The sequence below is a fragment of the Stegostoma tigrinum genome, unplaced genomic scaffold, assembly GCF_030684315.1.
Source record: "Stegostoma tigrinum isolate sSteTig4 unplaced genomic scaffold, sSteTig4.hap1 scaffold_358, whole genome shotgun sequence".
In the NCBI taxonomy this organism is placed as follows: domain Eukaryota; kingdom Metazoa; phylum Chordata; class Chondrichthyes; order Orectolobiformes; family Stegostomatidae; genus Stegostoma; species Stegostoma tigrinum.
The window spans coordinates 57,877-68,430 of NW_026728286.1; the positions used below are offsets into that span (position 1 = coordinate 57,877).

Here is a 10,554-nt window from a genome sequence, read left to right on the forward strand (position 1 = left end):
CCCGGGGGGTATCTGTTATTCTGTATATAAACCCCCCCGAACCCCCTCGATCAGATTCCAGTCTGTAACTCCCCTCCCGGGGGGGTATCTGTTATTCTGTATATAAACCCCCCCGAACCCCCTCGATCAGATTCCAGTCTGTAACTCCCTCCCGGGGGGGTATCTGTTATTCTGTATATAAACCCCCCCGAACCCCCTCGATCAGATTCCCGTCTGTAACTCCCTCCCCGGGGGGTATCTGTATTCTGGATATAAACCCCCCCGAACCCCCTCGATCAGATTCCAGTCTGTAACTCCCTCCCCGGGGGGTATCCTTTATTCTGTATATAAACCCCCCCGAACCCCCTCGATCAGATTCCAGTCTGTAAACTCCACTCCCCGGGGGGGGCGGTAATCTGTTATTCTGTGTATAAACCCACGCCCCACCCCCGGCAATTCGATCGCATTCCACGTTACTCCCTCCCGGATACCTGGCGCTGTGGGCTCATCTCACCGCCCTTCCGCGGGCTCGCCGTCTCCGGGCCGCGGGGCCTCGGCCTGGCCCCCGGCCCCCTGCCGCGCCCGACGCCGCCGGGCCCCCGGTCTCCCGCGGCCGCGCGCCCTCCTGTAGTCCCGGTAGCTGCGGCTCAGCAGGGTGTAGAGAGAAGGGTTGAAGCAGCTGTTGGCGTAGGTCAGGCAGGTCACCAGTTCTGTTGAGGCGCCCCTGGGCACGGAAGGAGAGGCGGGCGGCTGCCCCCGGGGTCGTACAGGGGCACGAGCTGCCAGACCCAGAAGGGCAGAAAGCAGGCCCAGTAGGCCCCAACGATGGTGAAGACTAACAGGAGTACCCTGATGTTGGGGGAGCGCCGCACAGGGGCCCGGGCCTGAGCCTTCCAGTAGGCCCGGGCCAGGCCCCCGTACAGGTAGGCCAGGACGACCCCCGGGCCCAGGAAGCTGGTGCCGAAAAGGAGCGTGAGGTAGGCCCTGATCTCTTCCTCGCCCCAGGACGGGGTGCAGAGCCGGCGCGTCCCCCCGTCGTCCAGCGTCCTCTCCTCCAGCCTCACGGCCACCATGAGGGGCAGCGCCAGGCCCAGCGACAGGAGCCAGAGGAGGGCCAGCCTGCGGCCTAGGGGCCTCCCGGCCACCGCGGCCGCCCGCAGGGGCCTGGCCACCGCCGCCCGGCCGCTCGGCGCTCACGGAGTGTCAGGGTGAAGACGCTGGCGTGCATGGTGAGGAGGTCGAGGGCCAGCAGGAGGCGGCAGCCGGCCTGCCCGAAGGCCCAGTCCCGCGCCACCCCGTTGTAGGCCACGAACGGGCCCGACGTCAGGTACAGCAGGTCGGCCAAGGGCCAGGCTCACCAGGTGCGCGCCGCAGGGAGGCCGAGGGCCGCGGCGGGCGGCACATGAGCGCCAGGGTGTAGGCGTTGGCCCGCCCAGCCCGCCAGGCACACCAGCGACAAGATGGCTCCCACCAGGCCCGGCACCGCCATCCCGTCCCCTCCCCCGGCCAGTCGAAACGTCCAGTTGGCGGACCCACCCGTGCCGTTGGCGGCCGCCATTTTATCTCTAGCTGCCCCTCCCTCGAGGACGGACAGAGTGGGGCCGTCGGGTTCGGGGAGGGGTGAGTTGGTGGGGGGTGCTGTCGTCGCTTACTCTGAGAATTGCCGGGTGGGTGGGCGGGTGGGGGGGGGGGGGGGGAGGTGTGGGGGCGCCGTCTGCCTCTGTCCCGACTCCCCACCTCGTCCGACGCCCTCTCCCTCTCTCTCTCTCTCTCTGTGCCAAATCGTTGCTCCCCCTCCCTTGAGGTTTGGCGCCACACCAGCCCTCCCCCACCCACCCTCTTACTACCACCACCCCCCCTCCACCACCCAAAGAAAAGCCCCCGTTAGGTTTCCCTCTCTCTCTCTCTCTCTCTCCGTCTGCCTCCGAGGCTCGGTTCTGCCGTCGAGCCTGAGATCGTGCGAGTCTCTGAAATGCCAGGGGAAGCTCTCTGCGTCCTGAGGGTTTCTCTCTCTCTCTCTCTCTCTCGCTCTGTCTCTCGCTCTGAGCCCCCGTCCCAACACGTCGCAAACCCAGACATTCCACACCTCCTGTGGTCCCAGGCACTGATGTCAATACAGGAGAAGAGAGAGAGAGAGAGAGAGAGAAACACACACAGCGAGAGAGGGAGGGAGGGAGAGTGAGAAAATCACAGAGGGATAGAGAGAGAGGGAGGAAGAGAGTGACAAACACAGGGAGAGAGAGAGAGAGAGAGAGAGAGAGAAACACACACAGCGAGAGAGGGAGGGAGGGAGAGTGAGAAAATCACAGAGGGGATAGAGAGAGAGGGAGGAAGAGAGTGACAAACACAGGGAGAGAGAGAGAGGAGGGAGGGAGAGTGAGAAAATCACAGAGGATAGAGAGAGAGGGAGGAAGAGAGTGATAAACACAGGGAGAGAGAGAGAGAGAGAGAGAGAGAGAGAAACACACACAGCGAGAGAGGGAGGGAGGGAGAGTGAGAAAATCACAGAGGGATAGAGAGAGAGGGAGGAAGAGAGTGACAAACACAAGGGAGAGAGAGAGAGGGAGGAGAGAGAGAGAAGGAGGGAGGGAGAGTGAGAAATCACAGAGGGATAGAGAGAGAGGGAGGAAGAGAGTGACAAACACAGGGAGAGAGAGAGTGAAACACAGAGAGAGAGAGAGAGAGAGAGGGAGGGAGAGAGAAAAAAGCGCACCGAGCAAGAGAAGGAGAGATAAACGGAGAGAGAGAGAGATGAAGAGGAAACACACGGCGAGAGAGATAGAGGGAGAGAGCGATAAACACAGAGTGAGACATGGAGAGAAAAACACAGATAGAGAAAGAAGAAGAGAGAGAAAAACACACAGAGTGAGAGAGGGACAGAGATAGAGAGAGATAGAGAGAGACACACAGAGCGAGAGAGGGAGAGAGGTAGAGAGAGACACACAGAGCGAGAGAGGGACAGAGATAGAGAGAGATAGAGAGAGAGACACACAGAGCGAGAGAGGGAGAGAGATAGAGAGAGACACACAGAGCGAGAGAGGGACAGAGACAGAGAGAGACACACAGAGCGAGAGAGGGAGAGAGATAGAGAGAGACACACAGAGCGAGGAGGAGGACAGAGACAGAGAGAGACACACAGAGCGAGAGAGGGGACAGAGACAGAGAGAGACACACAGAGCGAGAGAGAGAGATAGAGAGGAGGGAGAGAGAAAAACAGAGAGATAGAGCGAGAAAGAGAAGGTTGAGTGGCTCACAGCAAGCGAAGGGACGAAAAGATGAGACGAAGGAGAGAAAATGAGAAGCAGAGAAAGGCAGAGAAACAGAGACCCACAGACAGGATAGGGATAGAGGGAGTTTAACGTCGAGGTTGTTGGGGGGGGGGGGGTGGGTGGTGAAATGTGCTGCAATGGGGACGCCCCCCAGGGTGTTGTTAATGGTGGGGGGGGGGGAAACGCCATTGAAGGGCAAGTTGTGGAGGGGGGGGCGCGATGGTTAGAATCATCGCAGGAGACAGACGCGGCTTTGTTAATCTTGCTGTTCGCGCCGTCGGGGGGAGAGGGATATACTCTGCGGGGGGGGGGGGGGGTCTCGAGCTCCATAATCCAGGCCGACACTCCCTCCCTCCCTCCCTCCCGGTGCCAGTACTGAGGGAGCGCCCACACTGTCGGGGGGAGATGGATATACTCTGGGGGGGGGGGGGACTCGAGCTCCATAATCCAGGCCGACACCCCCCTCCCTCCCGGTGCCAGTACTGAGGGAGCGCCGCACTGTCGGGGGGAGATGATATACTCTGGGGGGGGGGGACTCGAGCTCCATAATCCAGGCCGACACTCCTCCCTCCCTCCCTCCGGTGCCAGTACTGAGGGAGCGCCGCACTGTCGGGGGGAGAGGGATATACTCTGGGGGGGGGGGGGGGGAGACTCGAGCTCCATAATCCAGGCCGACACTCCCTCCCTCCCTGGTGCCAGTACTGACGGAGCGCCGCACTGTCGGGGGGAGATGGATATACTCTGGGGGGGGGGGGGGACTGGAGCTCTATAACCCAGGCCTGGGACAGATTGAGCGCTCTGAGGTTGACGTGTCTGGGAGCTAGACCAGGTATCCAAGGAATTTTCTCTCCAGCCAATAATGACTATAGCAGGTTCTCTCTGAGAGAACAGTCTGTGGGGTTGGAGTCTCATGGGGAGGGTGGCAGGCTTCTTACGAAATAGAAAGAAAGAGGGATGAAGAGCGAGAGAGGGCAGCGGATTGAGGGATCGATACGGAAAGTGAGGTGGGAGGGAGAGAGAGCGACATGTTGGAGGGCAGAGAGGTGGAGCGACAGGGAGGGACTGACACGACAGGGACCGAGAGAGAGAGAGAGAGAGAGAGAGAGCCAGACAGAGGGAGAGATACAGAGCCGAAGAGACAGGACGGAGTGAGAGAGAGAGACGGACTGGGAGGTGGGGTAGATGTTGGATCCCAAGAGCAGCAGAGGTAGGGCCTGTACTGGAGGGTGAAGGAGAGGCTGAGATCGGAGGAGGTGACGGAGATAGGGAGGGAGGGGATTTGAACCGGAGGGTGAGGGCTGTAGGGGCTGGAGGAGGTGACGGAGATAGGGAGGGAGAGGATTTGAACAGGAGGGTGAGGGCTGTAGGGGCTGGAGGAGGTGACGGAGATAGGGAGGGAGGGATTTGAACAGGAGGGTGAGGGCTGTAGGGGCTGGAGGAGGTGACGGAGATAGGGAGGGAGGGGATTTGAACAGGAGGGGGAGGGCTGTAGGGGCTGGAGGAGGTGACGGAGATAGGGAGGGAGGGGATTTGAACAGGAGGGTGAGGGCTGTAGGGGGCTGGAGGAGGTGACGGAGATAGGGAGGGAGGGGATTTGAACAGGAGGGTGAGGGCTGTAGGGGCTGGAGGAGGTGACGGAGATAGGGAGGGAGGGGATTTGAACAGGAGGGTGAGGGCTGTAGGGACTGGAGGAGGTGACGGAGATAGGGAGGGAGGGGATTTGAACAGGAGGGTGAGGGCTGTAGGGGCTGGGGACGAGTGATGGTGCTCAGGAATTTGATGAAGTTTGAGGAGCCTGCGCTGAGCGAAGAACCTGGAGAGAGACGCTGCTGGGTCCCCCCGGATAAGCAACAACCATTTCTGAAGTGACTATTGGGACGGCTTCAGAGAAAAGTCTCCTGTGGCCTTCCCCACATGAGCTCCGCCATCAATCTGCCTCATCCTGCACGCTCCCTCTACACCATCCCTGCCATCAAACGCTCCCAGGGACTGGGGTTTAGATACAGGGGAAAGCTCCCTCTACACCATCCCTGCCATCAAACGCTCCCAGGGGCAGGGGGTTTAGATACAGGGTAAAGCTCCCTCTACACCATCCCTGCCATCAAACGCTCCAGGGACAGGGGGTTTAGATACAGGGTAAAGCTCCTCTACACTGTCCCCCTCATCAAACGCTCCCAGGGACAGGGACAGCACGGGGTTAGAGATCAATTTCTTATTACAGTGTTCCAGAGGAGCCCCTGTGTGGGGGAGGCAAGATAGAGACAGCGAGAGAGGGAGAGAGAAAGGCAGATAGAGAGAGCAAAGCCGAGAGAGACGGAGAGGGAGGACACAAACAGATGGACAGACAGCGAGAGAGAGAGAGAGAGAGAGAAACAGAGAGAGAGAGAGAGAGAGACAGAGAGAGAGACAGAGAGAGACAGAGAGAGAGAGACAGAGAGAGAGAGACAGAGAGAGAGAGAGAGACAGAGACAGAGACAGAGAGAGACAGAGAGAGACGGACAGAGAGAGAGGAGAGAGAGAGAGACAGAGAGAGAGAGAGGGACAGACAGAGAGAGAGAGAGACAGGGAGAGATGGAGAAACAGAGAGGGACAGAGAGAGAGAGACAGAGAGAGAGACAGTGAGAGAGAGAGTGAGAGAGACAGAGAGAGAGAGAGAGAGAGGGACACAGAGAGAGAGACAGAGAGAGAGGTGGAGAGAAACTCAGGCGGAGCGATGGATTGAAAGAAATGGACAGAGAGGCAGTTGGAGGGCAAGAGATGGAGAGCGCGGACAGATGAAGGATTGAGAGAGAGAGAGAGAGATAAACGTAGGGAGAGAGAGAGAGAGAGAGAGAGGGGGCGAGAGAAGTACAGAGGGAAATGGACAGGCAGGGAGAGAGAGAGAGAGAGAGAGAGAGAGAGAGACAGAGAGAGAGACAGAGAGAGAGAGAGAGAGAGAGGGGGGGGGTGGAGGTTGGTGGCGTGCAGGGTGAGGGTCGGTCTCACAGCTCTCTCCCTGCCAGGACATGCCCGCTGTGTACAGGCAGGGCCCTGTTCCCCCGACCGCAGCAGCGTCGTGGCTTTTGGGAGACAGACATGTGGGCGTACAGGAGAGCAGGTCCACTTTCACCCCTGTGTGTGCGCCAGGGTTAGGGACGGAGAGAGAGACAGAGAGAGGGAGAGAGAGACAGAGAGAGAGAGAGACGGAGCGGGGGGAAGGTGTAAATCGTAGAGGGTGGTAGGTGCCGGGAACACCCTGCCAGGGGAGCCGGGACCAAGCAGACGTGATGGGAATGTTTCAGAGGCATTTCCACAGAGACAGGGACAGGCAGGGAATGGAGAGAAAGGGAGCGTGTACGGGACGGGGTCGGGGGGGGGGGGGTGCAGTATTCGTTGAAAATGGCGTAATGTGCCCGCACAGACCGGGCTGGGTTGGGGGGGGGGGGGGGGCGGGGGCTCGTTCCTGTGGGTGTAACTGCGATAGGGTTAGACACGCGGCGCTCCCTCAGTCCGAGCACCGGGGAGGGAAGGGGGTGTCGGCCTGGATTATGGAGCTCGAGTCCCCCCAACCCCCCCCCAGAGTATATCCCTCTCCCCCCGACAGTGCGGCGCTCCCTCAGCACTGGCACCGGGAGGAGGGAGTGTCGGCCTGGATTATGGAGCTCGAGTCCCCCCCCCCAGAGTATATCCATCTCCCCCCGACAGTGCGGCGCTCCCTCAGTACTGGCACCGGGAGGGAGGGAGGGAGGGAGTGTCGGCCTGGATTATGGTGCTCGAGTCCCCCCCCCCCCAGAGTATATCCCTCTCCCCCCGACAGTGCGGCGCTCCCTCAGTACTGGCACCGGGAGGGAGGGAGGGAGGGAGCGTCGGCCTGGATTATGGAGCTCGAGTCCCCCCCCCCCCAAGAGTATATCCATCTCCCCCCGACAGTGCGGCGCTCCTCAGTACTGGCACCGGGAGGGAGGGAGGGGAGGGAGTGTCGGCCTGGATTATGGAGCTCGAGTTCCCCCCACCCCCCAGAGTATATGCATCTCCCCCCGACAGTGCGCGCGCTCCCTCAGTACTGGCACCGGGAGGGAGGGAGGGAGGAGTGTCGGCCTGGATTATGGAGCTCGAGTCCCCCCCCCCCCCCCCCCCCCCCAGAGTATATCCCTCTCCCCCCGACAGTGCGGCGCTCCCTCAGTACTGGCACCGGACACGCAGACAGCCGGGGGCGGGGGGGCGGGGTGGGGGGAGCGACAGAGAGAGAGACTGAGACAGAGGACCGGGGAGAGAGAGAGACTCAGAGAGACACAGAGAGAGAGAGAGAGAGAGAGTGAGAGGAACAGAGACAGAGGAACAGAGAGGGAGGGAGAGAGGAATGAGGGGAGAGAGAGAGGGGAATGGGGAAAGAGAGAGAGGAATGGGGAGAGAGAGAGTGAGGAATGAGGAGAGAGAGAGAGAGGAATGAGGAGAGAGAGAGAGAGAGAATGGAGGGACAGGGAGAGAGAAAAAGGAACAGGGAGAGAGAGAATGGAGACAGAGAGAGAGAGAGAGACAGACAGAGGAATGGGGAGAGAGAGAGAGAGAGAGGAATGGGGAGAGAGAGAGAGAGAGAGGAATGGGGAGAGAGAGAGAGAGGAATGGGGGAGAGAGAGAGAGAAAAAGGAATGGGGAGAGAGAGAGAGGAATGGGGAGAGAGAGAGAGAGAGAGAAAGGAATGTCCCTCTCTTCTCTGTCTCTGTCTCTCTCTCTCTGTCTCTCTCTCTCTCCCTCTGTCTCGCTCTCTCTCTCTGTCTCCCTCTCTCTCTCTGACTCTCTCTCTCTCTGTCTCTCTCTCTCTGTCTCTCTCTCTCGTCTGTCTCTCTCTCTCTGTCTCTGTCTCTCTCTCTGTCTCGCTCTCTCTGTCTCTCTCTCCCTCTCTCTCTCTCTCTGTCTCTCCCTCTCTGTCCCTCTCTCTCTCTCTCTCTTTGTCCATCTTTCTCTCTCTCTCTCCTCTCTCCAACGTTCTCTCTCCATCTCTCTCTCTCTCTCTATCTGTCTGTACATCTCTGTCTCTCTCTGTCTCCCTCTCCCTCCCTCCCTCCCTCTCTCTGTGTGTTGGTTTTCTGAAACTACACGCTGCCCTGAGCTCCGTTCCCAGGTCTGTGTGAACGTTGACTACATTCCCAGCTCCTGTTCCCGTGCCTTGTGTTTATCTTCAACACTGAGCTGTGAATATTTCACTCTGGCCCACCGCCATCCGTCCGATTCAGGGCCCTGCACACTGGCCCTCCAGCCGGATCGGGAGGGGCGTGGGACGGGGGCAGAGGGAGCGGGTTGGGGAGGGGAGTGGGACGGGGGCAGGGGGAGTGGGACGGGGGCAGAGGGAGCGGGATGGGGAGGGGAGTGGGACGGGGGCAGAGGGAGTGGGATGGGGAGGGGAGTGGGACGGGGGCAGAGGGAGCGAGTTGGGGAGGGGCGTGGGACGGGGGCAGAGGGAGCGGATGGGAGGGGAGTGGGACGGGTCAGAGGGAGCGAGTTGGGAGGGGAGTGGGACGGGGGCAGACGGAGCGGGATGGGGAGGGGAGTGGGACGGGGGCAGGCGGAGCGGGATGGGGAGGGGAGTGGGACGGGGGCAGAGGGAGCGGGATGGGGAGGGGAGTGGGACGGGGGCAGAGGGAGCGGGATGGGGAGGGGAGTGGGACGGGGGCAGAGGGAGCGGGACGGGGAGGGGAGTGGGACGGGGGCAGGCGGAGCGGGATGGGGAGGGGAGTGGGACGGGGGCAGGCGGAGCGGGATGGGGAGGGGGGGGGGGGACAGATTGCTGCTCACTCCCAGCAGCCTCTGCTTTCCAAAAGGGCCCGGGATCCGCTCCCCGGGGGACCCACACCTCCACCCCACACCCGCACCCACCCCACACCCCGCACCCACCCCACACCCCGCACCCACACCCAGCACCCACCCCACACCCAGCACCCACCCCGCACCCACACCCCACACCCCGCACCCACCCCGCACCCCACACCCACACCCAGCACCCACCCCGCACCCCACACCCACACCCCGCACCCACACCCCGCACCCACACCCCGCACCCACACCCCACACCCACACCCCGCACCACCCCACACCCACCCCACACCCACACCTCCACCCCGCACCCACCCAACACCCCACACCCACCCCACACCCACACCCACACCCCACACCCACCCCACACCCACCCCACACCCACCCCACACTCACCCCACACCCACCCCACACCCACCCCGCATCCACCCCACACCCACCCCACACCCACACCCTCCCCACACTCACCCCACACCCACCCCACACCCACCCCGCACCCAGCCCACACCCCGCACCCACCCACACCCCACACCCACCCCGCACCCACCCCACACCCCCCTCCCCATCCCGATCGCATGGGGGCAGGATGGGGAGACAGCTCAGCACCAACACACAGATACACACACACACTCTCACACTCACACTCACACAGTGACACACTCACACACACACCCACTCACACTCACACAGTGACACACACACACACACACACACACACACACAGATACACACACACACTCTCACACTCACACTCACACAATGACATACTCACACACACACCCACTCACACTCACACAGTGACACACACACACACACCCACTCACACTCACACAGTGACACACACACACACACACACGGATATACACACACACATACACGGATATACACACACAGACACACTCACATACGCTCTCACACACACTCACACATAAACAAATATACACACACTCACACACAGACACATACATACCGTCTCTCATACACACACACGCATAGTTACACACTCACACACACGCGCGTGCACACAGATACACACACACGCACACCGACACACACACACTGTCACACCTGCACACAGACACGCACACACCGTCACACACACAGACACACACACACACACACAGACACACACACACACACACACTCTCACACACACACACTCTCACACCTGCACACAGACACGCACACACTGTCACACACACAGACACGCACACACTCTCACACACACACACACACACACACACACACACACACTCTCACACCTGCACACAGACACTCACACACTGTCACACACACAGACACGCACACACTCTCTCACACACACACACACACACACACTCTCACACCTGCACACAGACACGCACACACTGTCACACACACACACTCTCACACACACAGACATGCACACACTGCCACACGCACACACTCTCACACCTACACACAGACACGCACACACTGTCACACACACACACACACACACACACACACACACTCTCACACTTGCACACAGACACGC

The 10,554-nt window shown here is 60.6% G+C and overlaps 1 pseudogene; it reads right to left on the reverse strand.

Moving 5' to 3' along the window:
• Nucleotides 1-489: 489 nt before the first annotated feature.
• On the reverse strand, nt 490-1,537 carry LOC132208338 (urotensin-2 receptor-like; annotated as a pseudogene).
• Between the last annotated feature and the right edge of the window lie 9,017 nt (nt 1,538-10,554).